Source organism: Vipera berus, assembly GCF_964194415.1.
Source record: "Vipera berus genome assembly, chromosome: 1".
NCBI classification, from domain to species: Eukaryota; Metazoa; Chordata; class Lepidosauria; order Squamata; family Viperidae; genus Vipera; species Vipera berus.
Genome location: NC_138202.1, coordinates 56,667,996 through 56,685,235, shown reverse-complemented (window position 1 = coordinate 56,685,235; position 17,240 = coordinate 56,667,996).

The window sequence follows — 17,240 nt, the reverse complement described above, 5'->3', positions numbered from 1 at the left end:
ACAAAAGTACTTCCATAAGAGTGTTCCTCATTGATAGCATTGTAGAAAATACACCAGGCCAAAGAAGGCGAAGAACTGCTTTCTGCCATCCCAGAGGTCAGGAGACAGAGTAATTAAATTAGCTTGCAGGAAGCCAGATGAATCTGCTTTCATAGAACTTAAATCAACTGGATATCTTTAAGCAGAGACTGGATGGCTAAGTTCTGGGGAAGGTTTAGTTTGGACTCTAGTGTTGGATACATGCCTGCAAGAGACAGGACTTTAATATTCCTGTCTGTTGTCATAATTTTCTATGAAAATACTCATACTTTAAGATGTTACTTTAATTAGTCTGAGTAAAAGGATAAAAGATGGGGAATAGAAGATGTGGAATAGCCCAAACAAAGGAAGGCTGGCTGGTATAATTCCTGCAGTGAAAAGCTTAGCCTTGAGGTTCAAGGGCAGGCTTAAGACTTGAGTGATCACCCCTGATCACATCACCCTTGATTACATCAACTGATCACTTGTTTCCTGCCTGGATTGTTCTACCTACTTGTATCATCTCTTTCTTAATCATGTAGAGGAAGCTAGTGAGATGAAACTGGCCATTCCTTAGAAAGAAACTACTGTCTATGGTTGCTCACTTGAGCTCTTGGAGGGTGGAGAATTACAGTCTCCACCAACACACCATTCAGTTGGAGGGCAAAAAGTAGATAACACAAGGGACTATTATTTTTCATTTCCAAACTTTCTTCATTGCCCAGGAAGTAAATGAGTATAGGTTGTACTTTCTGGATATCAGCACTAGGGGCCCAATCTCGTCTTCTCTGATATCCATGGTTTGTGAACCAAAAACAAAAAGGAGGAACTACAGTTGCTTCCTCTTGTTTGCACATTCCTGCCCATCTTCAGAAGTTATGAAATTAAAAGAGCACCATTATATTTGAGAGCTACTTTGGTACAAGCACCAGGCTAGAACCCAGGAGACCCACCTTAATCACAAAGCCAGCTTTGGACCCAGTCACTCTCTCTCATCCTGGGAAGGAGGCAATAGCAAAGCACTTCTGAAATCTTGCCATGAAAATTACAGGGACTTGTCTAGGTAGTCACTAGGAATCAACACCGATTGAAGAGCATCAAAACAATATAAATAACAATAACCCACCTGTCGTTGCCAAAGGAATAATGAATAGATGGAGTGCAAACCTTTATTCAAATTAGAACCTAATGTGGAACAAATTGTACACTCATTTTCTTAACTACACAACTTACAGTACACCTGGGAGTATAGTTCTAAAGTTGTTCTTCCACCTTCTTTATAGATTTTGCTGTAGCATTTCAGTGAAACTGCTAGTTCCATGATTTTTAGTCTAAAATCTGTTAAAGGCAAATCTCTGTTTTTATTGTACATGGAACCACAAGGCTCAAATATTTAGAAAGACTATTTATTTAACAGTGTTACTTTTCAAATACTTTCTAGATTATCTATCCTGCTTACATTACAGGATCCTATTATTCTAAATGTTGCTTAAACTAATGTATAGCATGTGACAGGCATATCTCAAAACACTTTGGTTAAACAGCTATTCTTATTTATAATAACAGTAGTATATTCCAAACATGAAAAGTATCAGCATTTAAATAAGAAAGCTCTACAATTAATAACTCATGTCTTTTATGTAAATTGCATCAATTTTGAATCTGAACAACTGTAGCACAGTAAGTATATTTCCTTGTCTTTAAAGGGGCTTCCTGTCCTTTTGAATTTATAGTAACAACTTGAAGAACAGCTCCCAGCACTGGTGCTTAAATTTGAGAAAAGAGACATAGATATTTGCTATAAATCATATTTGATTCTGTTAAGATTGAGGTTTCTTTTTAAATATGTTATTGTTCAGTCCTATCCCCTCTCCTAATGCACATTTTTTAGAATTAAACTGAATACTATTAGATATATGGCGTGGCATATAAACCCTTTGCTATGAGATATTCCTACCTCACCAATGAGATGGCATATTGAAGCCCAAACATACTGAAAATAAAAGTTGTTTCATATCATTATTGGGTACTTTAGGTTTCTTTTAAAAAAATGTTCTTTAAAATTCCATGTCTAAATCAGGTAACTTATGTATTAAGAGAGACATTTTAGAAGAGCTAAATTTATATGGGCCTCCTGACTGTATTAATATACTTTAGTACTACTAACTCAATTGTCAACTCTTGACAATTAAAGCAACATTCCAAAATTAGCAAATATGGTACAAATGTTTTTCCTCTGAAATATCTTTTGGTTCAGATACTGTTGAATGGACTGTTTTGGGGTGCTCGGGGTGCAATCATATAAGTTATATAAGATGTTGTTTTAACACACGTTCCCTGCATTCCAGTACCATTTTTCACTCACTGAAAAGAATGTGTGTTGAAACCACTTCCTCTATACATAGAACATTGCTCTTGGAATGACTGTATGGGAAGGCTGCAAATTTAATCCAATCCAATGTTGGGCAAGTATTATATTTACCTGGAGGAGGGAAGGAAGAGGGAGGAGGAGGAGGAGGGGGAGAGAGAAGAAGAAGAAGAAGAAGAAGAAGAAGAAGAAGAAGAAGAAGAAGAAGAAGAAGAAGAAGAAGACGACTAAATCTAGAATTGCCAACACACATCCCCCATGGGTAAAGATACTGTCCAGAGTTGTTCTATGAGGGAGATGGGTAGTGTCTATATGAGAAATAAATAATATAAATATGAATAAACCATTCCTTTCGCCACTGGAAAAAGGAGTATAATGAAAAATAAATAAATTTGCATTGTTAGCCATCAATTTTGCAACTTCTGCAGTCCTAGCTTCCCTGAAGTTTTTAAGAATTGTGTGACTGTTTATTCTTCACACACACAGAGTCCAGAAATGCACTTGAAATTTCCCAAACAAGAGATAATAAGGCAAAAATAATAATAAGAGATGTAGCATTATAAACATTAGTTAGGTGCCACATTGTATATAAATATCAAGAAAGACTGGGAAATTCAGAACTAAATTCCTACTTTTTCTTTGTTAACTAAATAGAGTTTTTATTGATTAAGTAAATCCTCTGCTGATCTCACAACTTGATTGCCTTTATCACTGTTGTTTCCTCCTTAAACCAAGTGCCTACATCATACCTGAATCCCACTTCCCCAAATAAATAACAGCCATGGAGATGATTAAAATCAGGAAAATGGTATAGAGAAATTTTAAACATTCTTTATTTCCCTTTTCATAAACAGTTGCCAATATCCCAAAATCTATTTTATTTAACATGGAAAATCATAGAAAGTGAATTACCCTTTAGACTTTCTTAAGAACGTGTAACAATAGAGCTTGGAAAGCTCCAATTGATATACAGATAGCCCTGAACTTAACAACCATTTGTTTAACCCCAAAATATAGAATATAAATCACAGATCTTGGAGATGTTGGTCAGTGCTTTCCAGCACTGGTTAGGGCATGCTAAGTGCAGAAACAAACCCGCCATGAAACAAAGAGTTTGAGTCTGGCCAAATGGCAGTGTCTCCCTTCATTGTCTTTTTCAAAAAATTACATATTACATATCTCAGCATTACATATTTCAGCAGAAAAAACCCAGAGGTATCCCAAATCCATAAATAAATACTTTTATAAGAACTATCCCAAACAGCAAAAGTTTGACAGTAATGCTAGCCATCTCTTTACTCTAGGTATCTCTTTACTCTCCTACCATCCGGTAGGAGATATAGGAGTATAGCCAGCCATACCAACAGGCTGAAAAATAGTTTTTATCCGTTGGCTGTTAGGCTTTTAAATGGGATATAATCTCTGTGAACTTATGCAGAATTGACTTGGGAGGCCGGTGTGTGGTGTAGTTGGTTCACATGGTGTGGTAGGATGGAGGGTTTGTTGTCACTGTGTGTTGGGGGGGGAGAGCAGGGGGGGGGAGGCTCAGCTAATCTCAATGTACACATGTGTACTTTGACAATAAAGGTTTATTTTATACTGACAGAAGTTTGGTGAAGCCCCTCTATGACAGATTCTGCGTTGCCCTGTGGTTGGCCTTGTAATCCCAGTGTGCCCAATTGATCTGCTACATGCTTAATTGTAATAATTAAAGGCATGATGTGACCATTTGAATACGTGCTTCTCTGCACACATAAGGTTCTGAGGAAGGGAAAAATGTGTTGTAAATACTTCCTCCAGGGTTGGTTAAAAAATTCTGTGGTTTCTTCACTTTTTTTCAAGAATGAATGGAGTCAGAACTGCTAGCAAAAAGGTCATAAAAAGTTAAGAGCTCATTTTCTATTGGGACAATTGCAGCTCATAAAATATTTTTTCAGACAGGGTGAAATTTATTATTACAGGATTGTTGTGATATTGGACAGAATATTTTGTTATCTTTTAAGTGATGTAAATATTTTTGTGGATAGATCTAAGCATCCATAAAGTTATGGTTTATCATTTACATTAAAATCCTACCTTTATCTTTGTATTCCTGATTCTTCCCTCCCCATTTTACTCCCCAAACAAGTACTGTATGTAAGTAAGATTAAAGATACTGATTAGTAACCCAAAGTCATCTGGGGTTTGATGCTGAACGCTGATCTGAACTGAGATCTCCCAGTCCTAAATTAACATTGTAAGCCAATTAGGTGTCCTCTAGATATATTAACTGTATCTCCCATCATTCTACCCCATAATTACTGGAGCTGATGGCAGGAGAAATTCAAAGCATATGAAGTTGGCATACTATCATGGCTGACATTGAATCATGAATCCTTTGGGGCAAAGAGATAAATTGTCTTCAAAATGAATCTATATTTGTGAAACCAATTAACAAAACAATCCTAGAAACTACTTATATATTCTCAGACACATATATAGGATTGCCACTTAAGATATTAAAGAGGAGGTAAAAAGAGAGAGAAAGGGGAATAATATTTAATCCTGAATACCTCCATTTCTTTATTTCAATTTGCATGGCTGTTTGTCTTGCCCAAACAGCTGTGGGTGGGCTGCAGAATTTAAAATTAAAATTAAAAACAGCAGTGGAAATAAATATTAACGCAACACAGGGTGACAGGAAAATAAAAAGGCAGCTACATACGCATATATAAAAAGCTCTCTCCAAACAGAAAACTGCCAAATCCAAAGTAAAAGTTCAAAAGTAGCCTTTTGCTTGCTCATTTTTTATTGCCTGATTTATTGGCCAATTTTATTCATGCATTTTTAAACCCAAGAGAAGATTACCAATCAAATGCATGGGCATACCTACTGTTTGAAGCAATGCAGTCTATTTTCCTACCTCAGCATGCAATCCCTTTATTCTGATACATAGAGAGCAGATTTCAGACAGTTGTCTGCACATTAGGCTGTTACATTTTTTCCCCCATCTATTATAAATGGGTATCAATATGGATACTAATGGATGTTAATATGAGCAGCTATCCTTACTAATCACATAAAAGGAATTCACTGGGTTCAAATGGCAAAAGTGTTGGTTTTGAAATTAAGCAGCATTGATTCCACTTAATGAAAAGTCTGATGCCCTCACATAGTAGTTAGTACTCTGTGGTATGACCAAAATTCCTAGCTTGGAAGAAAGACATCATTTTTGCACTTCAGAAAATTCTGCTGTTGGCCACCCTACTGTTCATAAATGTGATCTCTGGATAGCCATGGGGCTCATTCCCTTTTCTTTAATCTTTTCTTGTCTCAAGAGCCTTAACAAATTGCCCTATTAGCAACTAAAATCAATTGGTTATTAGGTAATTACCATAAGTAAAAAGCAGCATGAACTCATGATGAGTATCACGCATATGCAGCTTTCAACTCCTGCTGGGCAAATATTACTTCTAAAAAAACAAAGCAACAAAAAAGCCCTCTAAGTTCTTATCCTAATGTTTAAACAGTTTGGAAACAGCATTAGAGGGTATAATATTTGGTTCACAGGCTGTTGATTTTCCAGATGATGTCACCTTTCAGCATTCAGGCTACGATTACTTTGAGAAATAATATGCTTTGAAGGTATTTAAAATGGTACTTTCATAATTGAATGCAAAAAGAAAATCCATCCATTTAATACAGTACATTTCTCTGAGCATGTGAATAAAATGGAATTGTAGTACATGTGCAGAAGTAGGCTTAAATGGATATTCCATAATACTAAATATTATTGTCTCCTGGAGTTTCAACATTGGTGAATAGGAAAATAGCGTAATTTGTACAATTGATCTGGACACTCCCCACTTTACTCATTTGTGAAGAGTAAATGAATAATTAGAACTTTTTAGTTTTGAGAAATAGGCAGTTGGGGAGAGACATAACAAAGATTGATAAAAGTATAAATGGCATAAAGACAGCAGAAGGCTTTTCTTATTCCATAAAACTTAAACATGGATGGCCATGTAAATTTGATTAATAAATAAATAATACTTGTTCCCTCAGTGTGGACAAGTAGTGCAATTTAAAGATAGATAAAAGAAATACTTATTTGCCCACTGTGAAATTATTTTATTTCATTTATTTATATGCTGCCTTTATTATTTTTATAAATAAGTCAGTGAATACATGCAACACACCTTCCTCCTCCTGTTTTCCCCACAACAACAACAACCCTGTGAGATAAACTGGACTCAGAGAGAATGACTGGCCCAAAGTCACCCAGCTGGCTTTCATGCCTAAAGATGGATTAGAAATTATCTATAGAATTTGCTATAGGTGATAATAATTCTAAACACAATAAAAGGTTAATTCGGACAGTATATAGCTATTAATAGTTAAATGTCCACTTCCAGGAGCATAAGCAACATGCCTGTTACTAAACAACGGCGTGGAGAATGGTTTTGTCCATATTTCCTGCTTATGGGATTCCAATAGACACCTGCAGAGCCACTTGAAAAAAATGGTGCTTGGACTTCATAGATGTTTGCTCTGAACTGGCACTGCTCTGCCTTATTAAACATGAAGATTTATTTACAGCATCAATTAGTAGCATTTCTTTTCATTTTAAAAAAAATTCATTGTGCTGAACATATTAACCAAAGATATGTGTATATACTGTGGAAAAACCTAAGTGCCGTGGCAGTTATGTCTATTCCCTCCTTTTTCCTTTTTATAGCAATAGCATTTAGGTTTATATGCCACCACATAGTGCTTTACAGCATTACCTGGGTGATTTACAGTGTGTTTACATATTTCCCCTAGCAATCTGGGTCCTTATTTTACCAGCCTCAAAAGGATGGAAGGCTAAGTCAACCTTGAGCCCCATCAGGATCAACTTTTAGGCTGTGGGCAGAGTTTGCCTGCAATACTGCATTCTAACCACTGTGCTATCAGGACTTATTGTTATCTTTTAAGGGACCTGTCATTGAAGATTGGATGAGCTGTTTTTTAAAAGAAGGATCAACTATGGCAGAGTAGAAAGAAGGGAGAAAAAAGGAGGGGGAGGAAAACTGAAAAAAGCAATGACAGAACTGTGGGAGTTAGAATGGGGCAGCCTGAGCTGGAGGAAACGCTGGCAGCAGCAGGACACCATTCATCCCCCACTGAATAGCAAAAAACACTGTCAACTGAGAACAACCTTGAGGACCAGCCTGCAACCTAGGCACTGGCAGAGGAGTCGCTGGATACTAGCCGCCATCAGCCCAGGGCAGTGATAACAGTCCATCAGACTGTTACGATGAGGTGGTGATCATAAAAGACCAGAGCACTGACAGTGGAGCAGCCTGGAACTGATGGAGAAGCCAAACTTGCTGACCTGCCAGGGTGAGCTTCAATAAAGCATTGAACATTGGTTCAATTCTGAAGACCTGAAGCATGAGCAGCACAAGGGGCATGTGGTAGGAGAAAGGGAACAGTTGCAATTCCCCCTTGATGCCCTGGTTCTCCTGCGCTGAACCATGTGTCAAGTGACTTTGACCAGGGTTGGCTGGGGAGAGGAGAAGTTGCATTGGAATAAAGAAAAGACACAACAAGAATGTTAAAAAGCTGATTGGAATTACAGTATAGGATACTATTTATATAAGATATAGAAAGTGTTTTGTGTGATCCTAAAATTAGAAGATAAGATACAGTGTACATTAAGCACTAAGTAAAATAGGAATTTGTCTAAAAACAAATGAGCCTGGCACCTCAAATTTAAGGTAAAAAAATCTATATTTTGTGTGGTTTCTCTAATAGAGAACTTTGGTAAATATGCATGTCAATTTCTTTAGCCAAATCTTTACTCCTCTAAATACTGAATTCTGAGGATACAACTTGTCAGAAAGAAGGTCAGAGTCAAAAATCTATGCTTTAAAACGTAATTACCTTTTTTTTAAAAAAAAAGAAAGAAAGAAATCTGAACCAAGTCACTCAATTTCTAAGTCCCAAATGACTGGGCAGTTTTTATGATTAAACTGAGAAGAAGGAAAAATAAAAAAGAAACATATATTTAAAGGGCCCAATAAAATATTCTATTAATTCACTCTGCGTAGATTAATTTAGCATGAATCAGTAGAGTTTAGAGAAAAAAATTGTACCATTTCTGATAATTTCACCAGCTGAACATATCCAACTCTTAATGATTCTTAATGCTCCTGGGACAGATTTGGCAGTGCTACTTTTGACATTCACCTTTGCATTTCCAGTTTCCTTGATGATAGATAAAGAACTGGGGAAACCCCGAGAAAAGTTTGCATCTTTCCTCCACTGTTCTAACTTGCATAAAACATCAAAGTACCACCTATGTACTTTCAGAACAGAGTGAAAATGCAAATAGAGCTCTGCCTTGGGGCTTGTGGTGAGGGAAGGCCGCCACCTTGCTTATATAGAACACACACACGCATGTGCTTCATTTTCTCTTAGGCCCTATTGTATGAAGAAGCAAAACGTGTGAGGATCCAGGGAGGCATTTTTGGGATTAGAACACACACGTGTAATCTTAGCACATGCCCATCCAAGACTGAGTATGCTAAAGAGGGATTAGAGAACATTTTCTTCAGACCAACCTTTCTGGCACATGTAGCATTGAGGGTTTTTCCTTCTCATAATGTAGAAATGAAGTAACAATGAAGTGCTCAATAGTAAATCTGCTTTCTGAACTCTGTTGTTGGCATTCCTCATTTCTGATCCCATTTCCACTCTTTCTTCCCCTCCCAATATTCACACGAGTTAACTGAAAGGCCAAAAATATCTGATCTATCAAAATGCTATCCTGTTTCTCATGTACAACAACATAAATCGAGGACGGGAAAGGGTACTGGGTTATGATTCATCTGATCCAGAGGATTACTTTTCCTGAAACCAAGATGTTTGTTCAGTTACATCTTAGTTTGGCATCCACAACTAACAAGAAAATGTTTGCATTTTTGCAATTATATCATTCAACATTTTTTGTACATTTCTAATTTTATCAGGAAGGGACTCGGTGGCTCAGCGGGTTAGGACGCTGAGCTTGTCGATCAGAAGGTCGGCAGTTTGGCGGGTCGAATCCTGAGTGCCGCGTAACAGAGTGAGCGCCTGTTACTTGTCCCAGCTTCTGCCAACATAGCAGTTTGAAAGCACGTAAAAATGCAAGTAGAAAAATAGGGACCACTACGGTGGGAAGGTAACAGCGTTCCGTGCGCCTTTGGCGTCTAGTCATGCTGGCCACATGACCACGGAGACGTCCTCGGACAAGCGCTGGCTCTTCGGCTTTGAAACGGAGATGAGCACCGGGCCCTAGAGTTGGAAACGACTAGCACGCATGTGCGGGGGAACCTTTACCTTTAATTTTATCAGTAAATAATACTTTCGTATTAGTATCATTATCACTGAAACACATTTTAATTTCAAGCACAACCCAGACAAATTTACTTTTTGATTCCATTGGTTTTGATGGTAAAACATAGCTGTTTTAGACTGTAAATCCATTTATTGGTTTGCTTGCTTGCTTGCTTGTTCAGTTTTTAGTGGGGGGGTGGGGTAAGAGAGGAGAGGGTATAAAAGAACGTAGTTTGGGTGGGGGAAGGGGAAAAAAGACAACAGGAAAGTTTTAATCCCCTTAAATTTTACAAACTCTAGAAAAAAAGAAAAAAGTACCAGTTTTAATTTCTTCAGTGGCTGTTCCTTTGCTGAATCACTTTCCCTTTGCACGGACAAATGTATGATGAATTTATCCATGTTTATTAATATGCACCACTACCAGCTAGTTCAGGAGTCTTCAAACTTGGTACTTTTAAGACTTGTGGACTTCAACTCCCAGAATTCCTCAGCCCTTATGGCTGGTTGAGGAATTCTGGGAGTTGAAGTCCACAGGTCTTAAAGTTGCTAAGTTTGTAGACTCCTGATCTAGCTGGTTGGCCCTTCTGAGCTCTTCCACAGTGTAGTAAGAACACACACACACACCAATCCCTTCCCTGGATTCAAGTGCAGAGCAAGAAAATAAAGGAACATAAACTCCTTTATTTTTTCTCTTTAAGCTGCTTCAGGGGTGTCACATGTCACAATGTTGCAATTCAAGACTGAAAGGCTCTGGCAATTGTAAAAAGCTTTAGCTTTAAATTGGTGGAGCAGTGGGCTAATGCCTCCTTAAGTAACACCAGCTGCCTGCAATTAGTGTAGGTTCGCGTCCCACCAGGCTCAAGGTTGACTCAGCCTTCCATCCTTCCGAGGTAGGTAAAATGAGGACCCAGATTGTTGGGGGCAATTAAGCTGACTTTGTAATAATGCCGCTTGGGATGTGTGTGAAAGCCCTAATAAGCAGGCATATACATAGAATGAAGGCTACTGCTAAGCTTGTAAGCCGCCCTGAGTCTTCGGAGAAGGGCGGGATATAAATGGAATTAAAATTAAAAATTAAATTAAAATTAAAAAAATTAAGCCAGTTTACCTTCAAAGAAAACTTTCTAAAAGCCACAGAAAGACTCAATTAAAGGGGGTAAAACTAACTATATTTGTTTAAGGGGATTAAAACTTTCCTGTTGTCTTTTTTCCCCTTCCCCCACCCAAACTACGTTCTTTTATACCCTCTCCTCTCTTACCCCACCCCCCCACTTTTTCTTCAGTTCACCTCCAGCTCTGAACTGCTTCTGGAAGTGCCAATTAGCTGGAGCCCTGCCAGCTCCTGGGGCTTCTGCCAAGCCCAGACAGTCCTGCAGCTTCCTCTCCCTCAGGCTTGGCTGGCTTAGGCTCATTCCCTGCTACACTTGGCTAGCAATCGCATACCACCTGCCATGTGGCAAAGTACCACAAGTGGTACGTGTACCACCAGTTGAAAAGCCCTGATCTAAACTATGCCAGATGGCCTTAGCCATTATTTGGGGTTAACAGCAAGGCACAAAATTTATACTGAAATGATCTACATTTATTATTATTTCTGATTGACGTTGCCCTAAGATCTATTGACAGAGTTCATAACATTTCTCCAATCCTCTCCCAAAAAACCTGTGAGATGGGCTGGACTGAGGAACGATTGTCACCCAGTGATCTTCCCGGGCTTTTAGGAAATGTGAATCACCCTTAGTTGCATATTCCAAACTTAAAGGCATGAGACTTTTTTAAGGTTTCATAAGGATGTATTATGAATAATTGAAATTAAAATTGCTACCCAATGGATTGGAGTCAGGGTAATATTTGATAACATACATTAATTCATCTAATTAGTTGACTGAATGCCCAAGCCCTAATTTTTCTTCTCTGAGATAAAAGCGTGGGTTATACAGTAGTTTTGTTTATATTTTTATAGAAATAGAAAATCTGAATCTCAGGCATATTTCTAAATCAATAGGCATTGAGTGGATCAAACTGAATCCACATATCCCAACCCTACACTTATTCATTTGTATCTGGAGTGATTATGAAGAATGGCATGTACTGGGAAGCAAAAAAACAAAAACAAAAAACAAAAAATAACCCAGTAATTTGGGTTTAGAACTGCAGTTTTTAGAAAAAGTACATAGTACAAAATGTCAGATGCCAAACGTACAGAAATTGTAGGCTCAGAATCTATTTTTACCTGCATGAAAAGGCATATTTTATTTATGTTGCAGTGATGAATTATGTGACGTATTAACACTTTTTTTTAAAGAGTGCATAGACAACCTGTTGTTTAGACTATTATAATACCCTCCATATGGGGCTGACCCTCAAGATCATTTAGAAACTTCAACCGGTGCAAATGCAGCTTCATGGGTAGTGAACGGTGCCAGATACATGGCACTTGTAGCACCAGTTTTACGTGAACTGGTGTGTTTCTAGGTGCAATTCAAGGTGCTGATGGTTGCCTTTAAAGTCCTACATGGCTTGGAACTAGGGTATCTGAGGGATTGCATTTTTCCAAAAGCCTCTACCTGTCCAACCTGATGTAGCAGAATGGGCATGTTGCAGATCCTATTAGCCTAATAGAGAGGACTAGAAGACGGGCTTTTTATGCAGTGGCCCCTGCTCTATGACAGGGCTTTTCAAGAAGAAGGGAAAAAGAACAGACTTCCTCTGCTGCAGTAGAAGGAAGCATTAACATTGAACCTCAACTTTTTACTTTTCCATAATATTATAAACTAGCCATTTCTATAACAACAAATGAATTTAATCAGTAAAACCCAAAATCCCACCCACACATTTTTTTTTAGTCATCAAGTTTTTGACACCTTGCTAAGCACCGGTGGTACTCAAATATTGTCCTGTCCTAAAAGTGGTGCAATCTGTGAAAAGGTTGAAAAGCCCTGGTTTAGACAAGCCTTTCTCAACCATTTTATCCTGGCAGAAATCCTTGAAATAATTATCAAATTCGAAGGAACTCCTGCATAAAAATCACACAAAAATATTGAAAGCTTCATAATACAATTCACTTCTAACCTACAAAGTTTATGTTTTACAGAAAGTTTATAATAACAGCAAAGCAATAGACTTCCAGCTGAGTCATGGTGCATAAAAATTTCTACTACTGTGAACATTAGCATTGCATAGTAGGCCAACTTTTAAAAATTGTTGATTTTTTAAAAAAAAAGTCACAATCTCGAGAACAGCTGGTCTAGACCTCATGGGCAATTTGAGCAGTTTGAAGGCAATGAGCAAAACTGTGATCTGGGATGCTTGCCTTTACCTCCATCTCCCATATTTGTGAAATTCCTAGTCATCATTTCTTTTGATTATTTTAATCACCGTGGTTTGTGAATGCAACTATCATGCAAACAGTTCAGAAATATGAAATTTGTAGCATTCCTAACTCAGTGGTAGAACATACACTTTAGATGTAAAAGACATCTCTGGACCAGATCTATAAAGAGTAACTGCCAGTCATTGTGAACAAGCTGAATAGCAAAAGAATTAAGCTAGATCTCAGAAACTATTACTGGTACTCATAGTAGCTTTGGTCAACAGTCGAAAGGTGAGGAATGTTGACATCTGTAGTTAGGACATCTGGAGTGCCATTGATGGATGGATGGATGGATTCGATTGGATTTGATTGGATTGGATTGGATTGCCTGATTTTATTTTTGGATTCATTCAGCCACAAAATTCAACAATATGATTCTGGATGTTGTACAACCACAAAAAATAAGCCAGAAACTGAAAAAGGACCACATAACATTAAAACATGCAATATATAAATATGAATATACAATACAGAATATAAAATGGCAATTAGCACCATAATGAAAGCAACCTAAAGGGAACTCCACTCAACTGGCCCCAAATGCCTAGAGGAAAAGCCAGGTCTTACTGTTTTTTCTAAATGTGAGCAATGTTAAGGATTGTGGCTTTACGTACCGGCATCTCGACTTGTCCAAGAGGTTCCTCCCATTGATAGGGCACGCAATTTAGGCGTCCTCCTGGACTCATGACTCAGTTTTGAAGATCATATTGGAGTCGTGGCCAGGGGGGCATTTGCCCAGGTTTGCCTGGTGCACCAGTTGCGCCCCTATCTGGACTGAGATGCCCTACGTATGGTCACTCATGCACTCGGTACCTCTTGGATAGATTACGGCAATGCTCTCTACATGGGGCTGCCCTTGAAGACCACCTGGAGGCTCCAGCTGGTGCAGAATGCGGCCGCGCGGGTTGTGATGGGAGCATCCCGATACTCCCATATTACACCCCTCCTGCGTGAGCTGCATTGGTTACCGGTTGTCTTCTGGGTGAGATTTAAGGTGCTGGTACTTACCTTTAAAGCCCTACATGGCCTAGGCCTGGGATATTTGCAGGACTTTCTGCTGCCGGGGACGACTTCCCATCGCCCAGTGCGCTCACACAGAGAGGGCCTCCTCAGGGTGCCGTCGGCTAGACAATGTCGGCTGGCGACCCCCAGGGGGAGGGCCTTCTGTGTGGGAGCGCCAGCCCTGTGGAACCAACACCCCCTTGAGCTCCGAATGGCCCCGGATCTCCGGTCCTTTCGCCGCAACCTCAAAACTTTCCTTTTTCATCAGGCTGACCTGGATTGACGACGGGTTTTTAAAATGTTTTAATTTTAATTGTTTAGTTAATTTATTTTGGGTCTGTTTATTTGATTTCTTTTAACTTTTGTATTATTGTTTTTATTGTTGTTAGCCGCCCTGAGTCCTTCAGGAGATAGGGCGGCATATAAGTCCCAAAAATAAATAAATAAATATTGTACTGGAGACTGTTCCAGAGAACAGGACCAACCATAAACAGGTTGCCTATCCTTAAATTACACGAGCCAATAATCTGCCCAGAAGTTGCCTTTCTATAGGAGTGAGCATTACCAACCTAATGGTAAAAGCTAAATCAGAGCTTTTCTATAGATATTTTCTCATAGCATATTAATGGTTCTCTGAGAACTTGTCAACTTTCTTGGTTTTCTGATTCTATTCTTTAACTGCCTGGTTCTACAGTTATTTGATCATGCTCAAAATAAAATGCAGTGTTCAACATAATTTTCTGTGCCCTGTACAGAGCAGAATTGGGCTACCTAAGGGATCACCCAGTCCTGTGAGGATCTCTGCAGAGGTCCTGCGGAATGTCCTACCTGATATGAGGTAAGAAGCACCTGGGCAGAAGACAGATCTTCTCAGTGGCTGCCCCCATATTATGTAATACGGTGTCCCAGAGATGCTTCTGCCATTCAAATACTTGTTAAAAACCTTCCTTTTCAGAAGAGATTAAAGAGCCATCATGTACTTTTACTGTAAGGTATGCTTTTAATGATATTTAATTATGTTAATTGAGGCAATACTTCTTATACATTGTTTTAAATTATTGTATGTTATCCAAACTCTTGGAATTGGTGCAAAACTATACAGTATAAAATTTTTGTAATAAAAAATATAATGAAACCTAATGGTAACATCACTGGAAATAATAAAGCCTGGCTGTAATCTGCAGGAGGTAGAACTGCGTCTATTAGTAAATTTCAGTAATTTGAGGTTATACCAGAATTTCTGAAAGTTTCTCTTGCAGTAACTGTGGGCATTTTTTTCTTATGGAAAAAATCTCAGTCCCAATTTCTAGGCTGAAAATTAATGTAATTTAAAAGTGCATGGTTTTTTTTGCCAGATGTGGATCTTGGATTGTCAATAAAACGTAGATTCTTCAAGCCTGAAATGTTCTTACCTCTATCCTAAAATGCAGTTTGATAATATTTTGAACCAGAAGGCATTTACAGTATAATAACATGTCATAGGTTGAATATTTTCCCCCCCCCATTTTGGGGAGTGCTTATCGTAAAAGTCCCATTTTCAGTGGCCTTCCCATTGCACGTACTGTATACCAATTAGCAGATGAGAACAATTTTTAGGAAGAGCTACTTTTGGCTTGCTTTTAAATGTGTCCTTAACTGCTTCTGAGGATAGGGCAAATGGGCAAAATGCCAAGGGTAACAACTCACATTCGCAATGCAAACCCTTCCCTTTTGTCCTTGTATCATGTCACATGAACTTACGAAAAGAGTGGAGCTTTTGATGGGAATAGCATGACACCTCTCTCATTATTTCAGTCTTGTCTACCCTTTTGCTCTTTCTCTCTTGCTTTTTAATCCTTATAAACTAGGAAAATGATCATCATTTCTAGATAAGTGAAAAAACCACAGGGGAAGCAAAATAATATTGGTTTCCAATGTTACATGATGAATCCTTCATCTTGTCACTTCCTTATTTTCCCACAATTTAGTAAAGTTTGATTTGCTCATACTCAGGAGAGCAAGCTGATATCATTGAATAAACATTAACATCCTTTGAAAACTTCTCTTGAAGTACATTAAGCTTTTGTGATAATTTGCTACCACTATAAATGCCTCTCATTTTGGACAATGAGGTCAATTTTACTTCTTTCTTAGAATGGAAATTAGGAAAAAATGTGTTTTACTAATTTGTACCTAATCTAATGCACTACTGCAGTGGATTAATCGAATCATTACAGGAGTGTATCTAATGCAACTTTTAAAGCAATGGCATTTTTTTCTAGGATCATCCTAAAAAATTGCTTATATGAATAGGAGAAAGAGAGAGATGTGCTCACAAGATGTCCAAGGCACTTTTGCCAAATCATTTTTAAAGGGTGCACCACTCTGATAGGCAGAAAGAATTTAAGTCCATTACATTGTTCTATATGCCATTGTTGGGGGATTTCATGATATATGTAAAAGAGGAGGGCAAGAGGAGCTGAATGTTTACTGCAAAAGAAGTATGATTTGTCAGCATTCACTATGAGAATTGATTTGATATGATCTCCTGTATGCTAAGCCCCATAATTTGTTTCTAGTTCTGCTACCCTGGCTATGTGTCAAAACCACCATTCATGCTGTTAACCCTTCTTGTTTGACAAGTATTCTTAATTATGGATCATAACCAGGTTTGAGGGGGCTATACAATATAGCAGCTTTTGCCAGCTTGCTGGCACAAGGTCATACTTTGCCTAAGAGCCAGGCAGGGCTTTTTTTCTCATAGAACACTCAGAACGGAGTTCCGGCACCTTTTTTGGATGGAACCTTGTAGGGTAGGCAAGGCAGGTTCTATGACGTGTGTGAGTTCCAGCATGTTTTTCTTTTACAAAAAAAGCACTGGAGCCAGGTGTTGGGTTTCTCCTTCAGCAGCCTTTGGTCCTTGGCAAGAACATCTCCTGCAACAGTTCCAACTCTCTCTTAAGCATTGTTCAAGACAATTCATGATCAAGAGTCTTTTGTCTACTCTCATCTTTCCCCTCTTCCAAGATTGGGTCTCCCTGGCTATCCTCCTGGATGGCATCGTTCATGGTCCTGACATTGAGCTTGTAGGCTCAACCTGAGCATTGCACATTTTCTACCATATTATAAGACAAGAGGCCAGCATGCTCCTACTCCAGG